The 12,022-nt window shown below is 37.9% G+C and overlaps 1 non-coding gene across 1 annotated transcript; it reads left to right on the top strand.

Moving 5' to 3' along the window:
• The first annotated feature begins 2,330 nt into the window (after positions 1-2,330).
• On the top strand, positions 2,331-2,401 carry TRNAG-UCC. The gene has a single exon. It is a non-coding gene; the product is annotated as a tRNA-Gly (tRNA).
• The last annotated feature ends 9,621 nt before the right edge of the window (positions 2,402-12,022 follow it).

Raw genomic sequence — 12,022 nt, 5'->3', positions numbered from 1 at the left:
GCTCGAGGGGGGGGGGGGTGACTGGTTCGGTTGCTATATATCTCTCTAAATTACCCAGGCTATTAAAAAAATAGATTAGAGCTAGGGTTGTGGTCTTGTGGATCCATATTTCGGATTGGGGGCGGGGGTGGTTGAAAAAGAATATCCAAAATGTTTGGCGCGCAATTTTACACATATGAAGAGCTCCGAAAACTTGAAATTGTCTATGTATATATTTCAATGTCAAGTATAATGGTTTCATAGAGCTTTTAGTTTCAAACACAGCTAAACTGTTGTCAAAATTATTGGGGGAGAAAATGGGTTCGCCCTTGCCGGCCCCCGTCAGGTTAGAGTGGTTTAACTCTATTCTCTGTATTTTTCTGCAATATTATTTCTAAGTGTTTAAGAGCTACATGGGCAGAAATCCTGGGTCAAGTTTTGCAGCCCAGAATATTATGCATGTTGAGTATCGATCCTATTCAGGAAATTGAAGATGTTGTAGATTTATTTACAGAGGCGTCGATCCTGGGGGAGAGAGGGGGTGGGGCGATGGCCCTACCAACGAAAATATTGGGGGGGGGGCAAGCAGAGCGTGGCCCCCAATAATTCTGTAAGTGCAAAAAGGAAATAAAACTATAAAGTTACACAGAAATTGGCAAATTAACCAAATACAATATAATATTTGTTTTTTACATAGTACTACACAAAATTATGATTTTCCGCGCGCTCCGAGCAGGAAATGATTCCATGTATCATTGGATCTACAGTGTGTATCAAAAAAAAGTTTACACTTAGAAAAAATCCTGTAAAAATACATTTTGTAATATCCTGAAGATTTTTTCCACAGTTTAACATCGGGGCGGATCCAGCTTTTTATAAAGGGGGGGGGGGGTGGGAGGGGGGTGTCCCCCTCCCACAGTAGGGAAAATTTTTGAAAGTCTGTGTGTGAAAATGACGTTTTCTTGCATCTAAAACAATAATAATAATAATAAATGAAATAAATACATAGAAATAGAATAAAATAAAATTACAAGTTTTTAAAAAAGATAACTTTAAAAAAATGGTCCCCGGATTTTTTTTTGGGGGTTGCAACCCCCCCTCTAGATCCGCTTCTGACATATATCTATTTAGGCAAATGACGATATAACTGTCGAAAAATATTTCCACTTGAGTGAGCACCACAAAAGTTAATGAAAACTGAATTGCGCAGAACTTTGAAATAGTTATGAGAATAAAAGTAGACCTTAATCATGACGAACACGTGGACTTTAGCTGGAAAAATTGATTTGAAGATATATTTTTCCCTTTCTAACTTTACTTGTTTCCTTGCCCAAAACACTTCAAAGAGTGCATTGCGCCCCACGTATACACTCCCCCACACACCGAGGCCATCGTGACGATATTTGCTTTACACTGAGCTATGATTTACATGAAATGGCTTAGGCTTGATTTTTATTTTGTTAATCATTGTCAAGCTCGGGAAAAGTGTGGAGAAACAAGTATTTAATAAAAAATGAAATGTATACCCACTTTCAATGATGAAACTCAGTGAAAACTTTTTGAGATGTCTGATATAAACTTTTGTTCAGATTCAGTTATATGTCCTCAGATCCAGCTGGCACAAAAAAGAGTAAAAATTGTGCCTATAAGTGTTGAAATTTAAATTTGGGTGGCAAAATTGTTACAAAATGCTTGAATGTATCCGTTTGATTTCAGTTGACCAAAAGTGCAAGGGAAATATATTATGAGAAATGTTTCGCAGGGTAAGTTTGACATTCGCCTTTCCCCTTGACACAGCATGAAAACGAGCATTCGATCTGCGCAAACAGATGTCTGCGAGCTTTACAAAATGGACAGTGCTCACTCAAGTGTAACATTCTGTCAAAACTTTTACTTTCATTGGATATATGAGACCCAAACCCAAGATTATATGTGAAAGAAATTACCCACATGTTGTATTTTTTTTTATTCCCAGGGCTTTTTCAAATTAAGTGTAAACTTTTTTGGATACGCAAAAATGGGCATTCTTTTTTGCTAATGAATAAACAAGAAAATGGCAAACGCTTTCTTATAAGGCTGATCAAGGTGAGTTATGTATACCTCTATTAAGTTAATTTAAAAAAAAAAGCTTAAAATTCCCCTTTTCATGACAGTTTTATCATAAATGTACTGTATATATTAAAGCAAAAGCTATGATCCATCAGTGCATGGCGGCTTAATTAATTGCCATTGTTCAAAACCCACCTACACCCGACAAAAGTCGGACAAAGGAAATTAAAAGTGGTTTAGTGTCGAAAATCTGTTCATCTGACGATCAGTCGGATCGGGTCGTCCCAGCTAAGCACTAACCCGTCTCTGTGGTCTAGTGGTTAAGGCACCGGCGTTCCAAGCTGGGGGCCGGGTTCGATTCCCGGCAGAGACATTTTTCGGCATATTGCCAATGTTTTCAAAGGGGCAGAGTTCTGGGGAACCTCGATTTAAGCTACACCTACCATTGTTCTCTTCATTCATTTCTTTGACATATAAAAGTTGCGGAAGCTGTTGTACATATACAATTTGTCACGTACATCTCTGAAAATTAAAAATATCCCCGAGGGGGGGGGGGGCGAGGGCACTTCCATTCGCGAGTGGATACCATGGGGTCTCGAAAAGCACCCTAAACACGTAATTTTCATATTCTGAAAATGCTCCCCTTAACAAGTATGGGCGTGTGAAACCCTACCCTTTACAAGTATTGAAAACAAAACGATACTCTTGGCAAATATTCCCCGAAACCCCAAACCAAGTACAGGAATGTTTTATTGTAACGGGTCCTTCGGTCGTCGGCTTTACCTTATTTGGTTTGGTACGATCCCATCTTCTACACCTCGCGCAAAACGGACTCTAAACACGAAGTGTTGGGGCAAAAAGGACATCCTTTATAAAACATTTTAATTTTTTAATCATTTTATAATCATCCCTGCAAATTCGACCCTAAACACGTAATTTTCCGAGCGAAATAGACACCCTTTTTCCATTATTTTTGTGTTTTTGACACCCTTATCACGTTACGTACGTAACGTGCCCTATCGTGAAAAGGACATCCTTACATGTTTTTTTGGTCGCGCATATAGTATCCACTCGTCAATGTAAGTGGCCCCCGGCTTCTTCCTAAAAAATTTTATTTCTATTTTCTTTTTCCCCTTTTTTTGTGCATCCATGCATCAGGGAGCCCGCGGCCACCTCGCCCCTAGTCCTGGATCCGACTATGTTAAATTATGGAGCACCGCTACTTAAGACAGAAACGTCCAATGCCCTCTTTTAAGTACCTCCTTTTGGCTTTGACTTCCCCGGGAGGGGGGGGGGCTATTTTTTATAGTCAAATATATTGCTGTATACACACGCAAGACCAAGGAATTTCCAAACATCCCCTTGACGAGTTTTTCTCTGTGTGCAAAATAACCCCCTAAACAAGTTGTCGCCAACATATGACCTCGGAAAAAAAAATTGGGGGAAAAAACATACCATAAACACGATTGGCTAGTCTTAAAAAAAAGCTTTGGGGTAAAAACGTACCCTCAATACGTTTGACCCTGCGATTGACCATTGACCAGTCTTTCAAAACCAAACCAAAAGAAAGTGAAATGATTTAGAAAGGTAAATTAAGGAACAGAATGAAATGGAAAAGAACGATATAAAGGCAAGAAGGAGGGAAAGGAAATAAAGATTTTTATTTATGCCAATATCATATACGTCTGGGACCGACATTTAGCATTATACTTTATCATTTTGCACTTTGTCAAATGAACATTTCGTTCAGATAAAACCCTCATCTTTATAAATGAAGCGGTTTTAGGCCAAAATGAATATGGAAAATTATCTTCAATTCAGTGGGTCGTGTGGTCCAGTGGTTAGAGCATATATTAAATCGCAAGGTTGTGAGTTTGAATCCTCACTCTGTCAGTCTCCATGCACTTTGATAAAAAGGCCCAAGAGTAACATCTGCCGTAATGTTTCCTAGGTTGTTTTATACCAGCTTGGCGTTTACCAGCAAAATGCTGTCCTGCCGAGTTCCTACGGGAGTTACCACAAACAGAAACAGAAGAGCTATATTCACCAATCTGACTCCCTTTCAGAATGGCAATTAACGGGAACTCTACCCCCCCCCCCAAGAAAAAAAATAGTTTTAGAGGAAAAAATCACACAAATAGAAAGCTGAATTTTGAATGATATCGGACGAAGTCCAAACAATAAGTCATGAAGTCGTAAAAATGTGAAAAAATGGGTAATCCCTATATACCTATAAAAAAATTATTATAAAAATTGCAATTGTAATGTCATAATGATGTATTAACAAAAAAAGGCAAGAACTATTCTTACATTACACTCCAATATATAAAATGGCTAAGATGTCAATTTCAAAGCTTCTACTTTAAAACACATTTTACCTTTGAGGACATAAAACAAGCTACCTGTGTTATATTTTGATTACAGCCCCAGTAAGTACTTACATGTAGGAGAAAAGTACATATCTCTGATAATTATGTGTATGGCCTATTGAAAAGTAGTCCTTAGCACTTGTCATAATTTACTAATACCCAAGTTGCCAGTTGAAACGCAAATAGTTTTAGGGATCTCAATTTAAAACAACCGTAGCTTTCTTATCACTTGTTCCATTTCTTTCAAACCCTCATTCTGTTTTACTTATTTTTCTCCTCTCAAACAATTTATGATCAAGGTTTGGTCTCCCTTTAAATTGGTCAACAGACAACACCCGCTTTATAATATTTGTTTTTTACACAGTACTACACAAAATTATGATTTTCCGCGCGCTCCGAGCATGCAGGAAATGATTCCATGTATCATTGGATCTACAGTGTGTATCAAAAAAAGTTTACACTTAGAAAAAATCCTGTAAAAATACATTTTGTAATATCCTGAAGATTTTTCCACATTTTAACATCGGGGGCGGATCCAGCTTTTTATAAAGGGGGGGGGGGGTGGGAGGGGGGGGTGTCCCCCCTCCCACAGTAGGGAAAATTTTTGAAAGTCTGTGTGTGAAAATGACGTTTTCTTGCATCTAAAACAATAATAATAATAATAAATGAAATAAATACATAGAAATAGAATAAAATAAAATTACAAGTTTTTAAAAAAGATAACTTTAAAAAAATGGTCCCCGGATTTTTTTTGGGGGGGTTGCAACCCCCCCTCTAGATCCGCTTCTGACATATATCTATTTAGGCAAATGACGATATAACTGTCGAAAAATATTTCCACTTGAGTGAGCACCACAAAAGTTAATGAAAACTGAATTGCGCAGAACTTTGAAATAGTTATGAGAATAAAAGTAGACCTTAATCATGACGAACACGTGGACTTTAGCTGGAAAAATTGATTTGAAGATATATTTTTCCCTTTCTAACTTTACTTGTTTCCTTGCCCAAAACACTTCAAAGAGTGCATTGCGCCCCACGTATACACTCCCCCACACACCGAGGCCATCGTGACGATATTTGCTTTACACTGAGCTATGATTTACATGAAATGGCTTAGGCTTGATTTTTATTTTTTAATCATTGTCAAGCTCGGGAAAAGTGTGGAGAAACAAGTATTTAATAAAAAATGAAATGTATACCCACTTTCAATGATGAAACTCAGTGAAAACTTTTTGAGATGTCTGATATAAACTTTTGTTCAGATTCAGTTATATGTCCTCAGATCCAGCTGGCACAAAAAAGAGTAAAAATTGTGCCTATAAGTGTTGAAATTTAAATTTGGGTGGCAAAATTGTTACAAAATGCTTGAATGTATCCGTTTGATTTCAGTTGACCAAAAGTGCAAGGGAAATATATTATGAGAAATGTTTCGCAGGGTAAGTTTGACATTCGCCTTTCCCCTTGACACAGCATGAAAACGAGCATTCGATCTGCGCAAACAGATGTCTGCGAGCTTTACAAAATGGACAGTGCTCACTCAAGTGTAACATTCTGTCAAAACTTTTACTTTCATTGGATATATGAGACCCAAACCCAAGATTATATGTGAAAGAAATTACCCACATGTTGTATTTTTTTTTATTCCCAGGGCTTTTTCAAATTAAGTGTAAACTTTTTTGGATACGCAAAAATGGATGCTTTTTTGCTAATTGAAAAAAAAGAAAATGGCAAACGCTTTCTTATAAGGCTGATCAAGGTGAGTTATGTATACCTCTATTAAGTTAATTTTAAAAAAAGCTTAAAATTCCCCTTTTCATGACAGTTTTATCATAAATGTACTGTATATATTAAAGCAAAAGCTATGATCCATCAGTGCATGGCGGCTTAATTAATTGCCATTGTTCAAAACCCACCTACACCCGACAAAAGTCGGACAAAGGAAATTAAAAGTGGTTTAGTGTCGAAAATCTGTTCATCTGACGATCAGTCGGATCGGGGTCGTCCCAGCTAAGCACTAACCCGTCTCTGTGGTCTAGTGGTTAAGGCACCGGCGTTCCAAGCTGGGGGCCGGGTTCGATTCCCGCAGAGACATTTTTCGGCATATTGCCAATGTTTTCAAAGGGGCAGAGTTCTGGGGAACCTCGATTTAAGCTACACCTACCATTGTTCTCTTCATTCATTTCTTTGACATATAAAAGTTGCGGAAGCTGTTGTACATATACAATTTGTCACGTACATCTCTGAAAATTAAAAATATCCCCGAGGGGGGGGGGGGGGGGCGAGGGCACTTCCATTCGCGAGTGGATACCATGGGGTCTCGAAAAGCACCCTAAACACGTAATTTCATATTCTGAAAATGCTCCCCTTAACAAGTATGGGCGTGTGAAACCCTACCCTTTACAAGTATTGAAAACAAAGCGATACTCTTGGCAAATATTCCCCGAAACCCCAAACCAAGTACAGGGAATGTTTTATTGTAACGGGTCCTTCGGTCGTCGGCTTTACCTTATTTGGTTTGGTACGATCCCATCTTCTACACCTCGCGCAAAACGGACTCTAAACACGAAGTGTTGGGGCAAAAAGGACATCCTTTATAAAACATTTTAATTTTGTTTAATCATCCCTGCAAATTCGACCCTAAACACGTAATTTTCCTAGCGAAATAGACACCCTTTTTCCATTATTTTTGTGTTTTTGACACCCTTATCACGTTACGTACGTAACGTGCCCTATCGTGAAAAGGACATCCTTACATGTTTTTTTGGTCGCGCATATGGTATCCACTCGTCAATGTAAGTGGCCCCGGGCTTCTTCCTTAAAAATTTTTATTTCTATTTTCTTTTTCCCCTTTTTTTGTGCATCCATGCATCAGGGAGCCCGCGGCCACCTCGCCCCTAGTCCTGGATCCGACTGTTAAATTATGGAGCACCGCTACTTAAGACAGAAACGTCCAATGCCCTCTTTTAAGTACCTCCTTTTGGCTTTGACTTCCCCGGGGAGGGGGGGGGGGCTATTTTTTATAGTCAAATATATTGCTGTATACACACGCAAGACCAAGGAATTTCCAAACATCCCCTTGACGAGTTTTTCTCTGTGTGCAAAATAACCCCCTAAACAAGTTGCCCGGTGGGGTCACTCAATATGACTTGGGGACCGCATGACCGTTACCAAAATCGCGGGAAAAGGGGTCAATTTCACGTAACGTCCGCGGACAGAACACTCCTCGAAGTAGTGAAAATAGGGGTGCTCACCGTCCTCGATCTGATGGAAATAGGGGTCAGGAAAAAGGGGAGAACGTCGCCGAGTCACCAGCCGCAGAGGGCTCGCTCATCATGCTCTATATTGTTATGTGGACAACTCTATTTATTTTTACAAAGAATTCTACTTTTCTTATTTTTCAAGAAAAACAAAGTTCTTTTGGATTATTGTATCAGTATGACATGGCTCTTAGTCTTGGTCATCTGTAACTTTGTAAGGACTGAGCACTCTGACGCCTGTGCTCCAATTTCCTCTAGGCCTAGTGAGGAAAGGGTATAAATGCCCTGTCCTTGAAATATGGTAAATAGGGGTAAGTTTGCGAAATGGGCAAAAGTGTCCTTACAATCTTATAATTAGGGGTGTTTCAAGGTACCATTTTACCGCAATTTTGTCCTTGTTTTGCGTGAAAATAGGGGGGTAAATTTCGCAAAATGTCCTTGAAATTGACTGCAAAAGGGGGTTACGTGCATTTGTGGTAACGGTCATACGTGTCCCCCTCTGCGGGTGAGTGACCCCACCGGGACAAGTTGTCGCCAACATATGACCTCGGAAAAAAAAATTGGGGGAAAAAACATACCATAAACACGATTGGCTAGTCTTAAAAAAAAAAGCTTTGGGGTAAAAACGTACCCTCAATACGTTTGACCCCGCGATTGACCATTGACCAGTCTTTCAAAACAAAAACCAAAAGAAAGTGAAATGATTGAGAAAGGTAAATTAAGGAACAGAATGAAATGGAGAAGAACGATATAAAGGCAAGAAGGAGGGAAAGGAAATAAAGTTTTTATTTATGCTAATATCATATACTATTATTTACGTCTGGGACCGACATTTAGCATTACCCTCCGAGGTCTTAAACTTCTCCATCAATACTTCCCCATGATATCCTCTACTTTATCATTTTGCACTTTGTCAAATGAACATTTTGTTCAGATAAAACCCTCATCTTTATAAATGAAGCGGTTTTAGGCCAAAATGAATATGGAAAATTATCTTCAATCCAGTGGGTCGTGTGGTCCAGTGGTTAGAGCATATATTAAATCGCAAGGTTGTGAGTTTGAATCCCCAATCTGGCAGTCTCCATTGCACTTTGATAAAAAGGCCCAAGAGTAACATCTGTCGTCTAGAAGGTCAGCCAATATGCTGATTGACCTAGATGTTAAATGTTTCCTAGGTTGTTTTATACCAGCTTTGCGTTTACCAGCAAAATACTGTCCTGACGAGCTCCTACGGGAGTTACCACAAACAGAAACAGAAGAGCTATATTCACCAGTCTGACTTCCTTTCAGAATGGCAATTAACGGGAACTTTAACCAAAATTTAAAAAAAAATAGTTTAGAGGAAAAACAAAAAAAAATCACACAAGTAGAAAGCTGAAGTTTGAATGAATCGGACGAAGTCCAAACAATAAGTCATGAATTCGTAAAATTGTGAAAAATGGGTAATCACTATATACCTATAAAAACTTATTATAAAAATTGCAATGGTAATGTCATAATGATGTATTAACAAAAAAAGGCAAGGACTATTCTACATTATACTCAAATATATAAAATGGCTAAATGTCAATTTCAAAGCTTCTACTTTAAAACACATTTTACCTTTGAGGACATAAAACAAGCTACCTGTGTTATATTTTGATTACAGCCCCAGTAGGTACTTACATGTAGGAGAAAAGTACAAATCCCTGATAATTATGTGTATGGCCTATGGAAAATTTGTTTAGCATTTGTCATAATTTACTAACACCCAAGATGCCAGTTTGAAATGCAAATAGTTTTAGGGATCTCAATTTAAACAAGTGGAATGCCTCTGGCCGTCTCACCTGCATCACGCGGTTCAATATAGCAGCAGTGCTGACTTTGAATACTACTCTAACTCGCACAGATGTTCAGTGATACATGGTTACTCTTATGTCCTTTTTTATGAACTAGACCAATAAACTTACAGAGATTAATGGTTATTCAACAAAAAAACCAACATGGCCAAAGTTCATTGACCTTAACGACCTTTTACCTTGATCATGTGACCTGAAACTCGAACAGGATGTTCAGTGATACTTGATTACTCTTATGTACAAGTTTCATGAATCAGATCCATAAACTTTCAAAGTTATGATGGTAATTCAACAGATACACCCAATTCGGCCAAAGTTCATTGACCTTTGACCTTGGTCATGTGACCTGAAACGCGCACAGGATGTTCAGTGATACTTGATTACTCTAATGTTCAAGTTTAATGAACTAGACCAATAAACTTTCAAAGTTATGATGGTAATTCAACAGATACCCCGATTTGGCCAAAGTTCATTGGCCCTAAATGACCTTTGACCTTAATCATGAGACCTGAAACTTGCACAAAATGTTCAGTGATGCTTGATTACTATTATGTCCAAGTTCATGAATCAGATCCATAAACTTTCAAAGTTATGATGGGAATTCAACAGATATCCCCAATTCGGCCAAAGTTCATTGACCCTAAATGACCTTTGACCTTGGTCATGTGACGTGAAACTCATGCAGGATGTTCAGTGATACTAGTACTTGATTAACCTTATGTCCAGTTTCATGAACTAGGTCCATATATTTTCTAAGTTATGATGACATTTCAAAAACTTAACCTCAGGTTAAGATTTCGATGGTTGATTCCTCCAACATGGTCTAAGTTCATTGACCCTAAATGACCTTGGTCATGTGACATGAAACTCTTATAGGATGTTCAGTAATACTTGATTAACCTTATGGCCAAGTTTTATTAACTAGGTCCATATACTTTCTAAGTTATGACGTCATTTCAAAAACTTAACCTCAGGTTAAGATTTGATGTTGACGCCGACGCCGTCGGAAAAGCGGCGCCTATAGTCTCACTTTGCTTCGCAGGTGAGACAAAAAACCATAGCTTTCTTATCACTTGTCCCATTTCTTTCAAACCCTCATTCTGTTTTACTTATTTTTCTCCTCTCAAACAATTTATGATCAAGGTTTGGTCTCCCTTTAAATTGGTCAACAGACAACATCCGTCTTTGGTCTCATTTTACATGGTCTAATTCTCCTACATCTAGCTTTTCTAATAACTATTAGGTCTTGATGTCATTTGGCACATTTATCATTTTATCAAATTTCAAATGAGGCTTAACCCATTTTGTTAATATCCACTTGGTCCAAATCATATATATATGCCCAGTTGGACTAATTTCCTCTTTGTAGATTTTTTTTCTTTGTCAAAATTTTCAGTTGACAAAGAAAAAAATCTACAAAGAGGAAATTAGTCCAACTGGGCATATATATATACTAAATGAGAATTAGACTTTGGTGTTAGACCATATGGTCCATATTCTGAAGTCAGGTTTAACTTAAACCATGTCCATGATCTAACTCTCTCCTAATATTATGGAAAGCCAACAATGTCAAAATGTTCCTTACATTACATGTTCTTGTGTTTACTGTGCTCTTTCCTAACTCGTGAGTGGTGAAGACAGGTATCATATTTATCCTTCTGAAACAGTTAAAAATGACTGGAGAGAAAAAAATGAGCTGATACTATGATCCTCTACTGTTGTTAGAGATTTATGCCACTATTGGCTATCCATAGTTAAACTTCAACTTTAAACCAGAGTTTAAATTAAACCCAACTTCAGAATATGGACCTATGGGTTTAGCCTATATGTGGTATTATATTACCCGAGATGCAGACCATTTGCTTGTAGAACAAATGAATGTAAATCACTGGGGAACTAGACAAAATGTCACAAGGACTAACTGGCAATTAGACCAAATTATTTAGTTGATGAACTAGTTGTGGATGAAGACTCATACCATGTGGGATGAAGTGGAATGCAAAATAGACAAAGTGCCCCATATTCTGAAGTCAGGTTTAACTTGAACTCAGGTTTTAAGTTGTGGTTTAAGTATGGATAGCCAATTGTTACATAAATCACTAACAGTAGAGATATCATATTTCAGCTCATTTGGCTCTCAAATCATTCATAATTGTCTAGGAACTATAAATAGACGATTGTTTTCACCGTCGATGAATCAGGAAAGAGCACAGTAAACACAAGAAACGTACAACTTAGTAAAAATTGTGACACTTTTGCCTTCCCATAATTTTAGCAGAGTTAGACCATGGTCTAATTTAAACCTGACTTCAAAATACAGGCCATGTATCTAGCCCAACTAGCAATTTACTTTTGAATCAGCAGGCACAAGCTGAGCTAAATTCACCAGTCTAACCCCCATTCACAACATCTACTGATTGATTTTATTGATTGATATCTTGATTGGCAGACTAAGGTGTCTGTAAAAGAACATTTTGACAAATAAGACCGAAACACTGCAAATAACACACATATTTTGATACTGGCCTGA

This window comes from Lytechinus variegatus, chromosome 5, assembly GCF_018143015.1.
Source record: "Lytechinus variegatus isolate NC3 chromosome 5, Lvar_3.0, whole genome shotgun sequence".
Classification (NCBI taxonomy): Eukaryota; Metazoa; Echinodermata; class Echinoidea; order Temnopleuroida; family Toxopneustidae; genus Lytechinus; species Lytechinus variegatus.
Note: the sequence above shows the minus strand (reverse complement) of the source record. Positions and strands in the feature narration are given on the sequence as shown.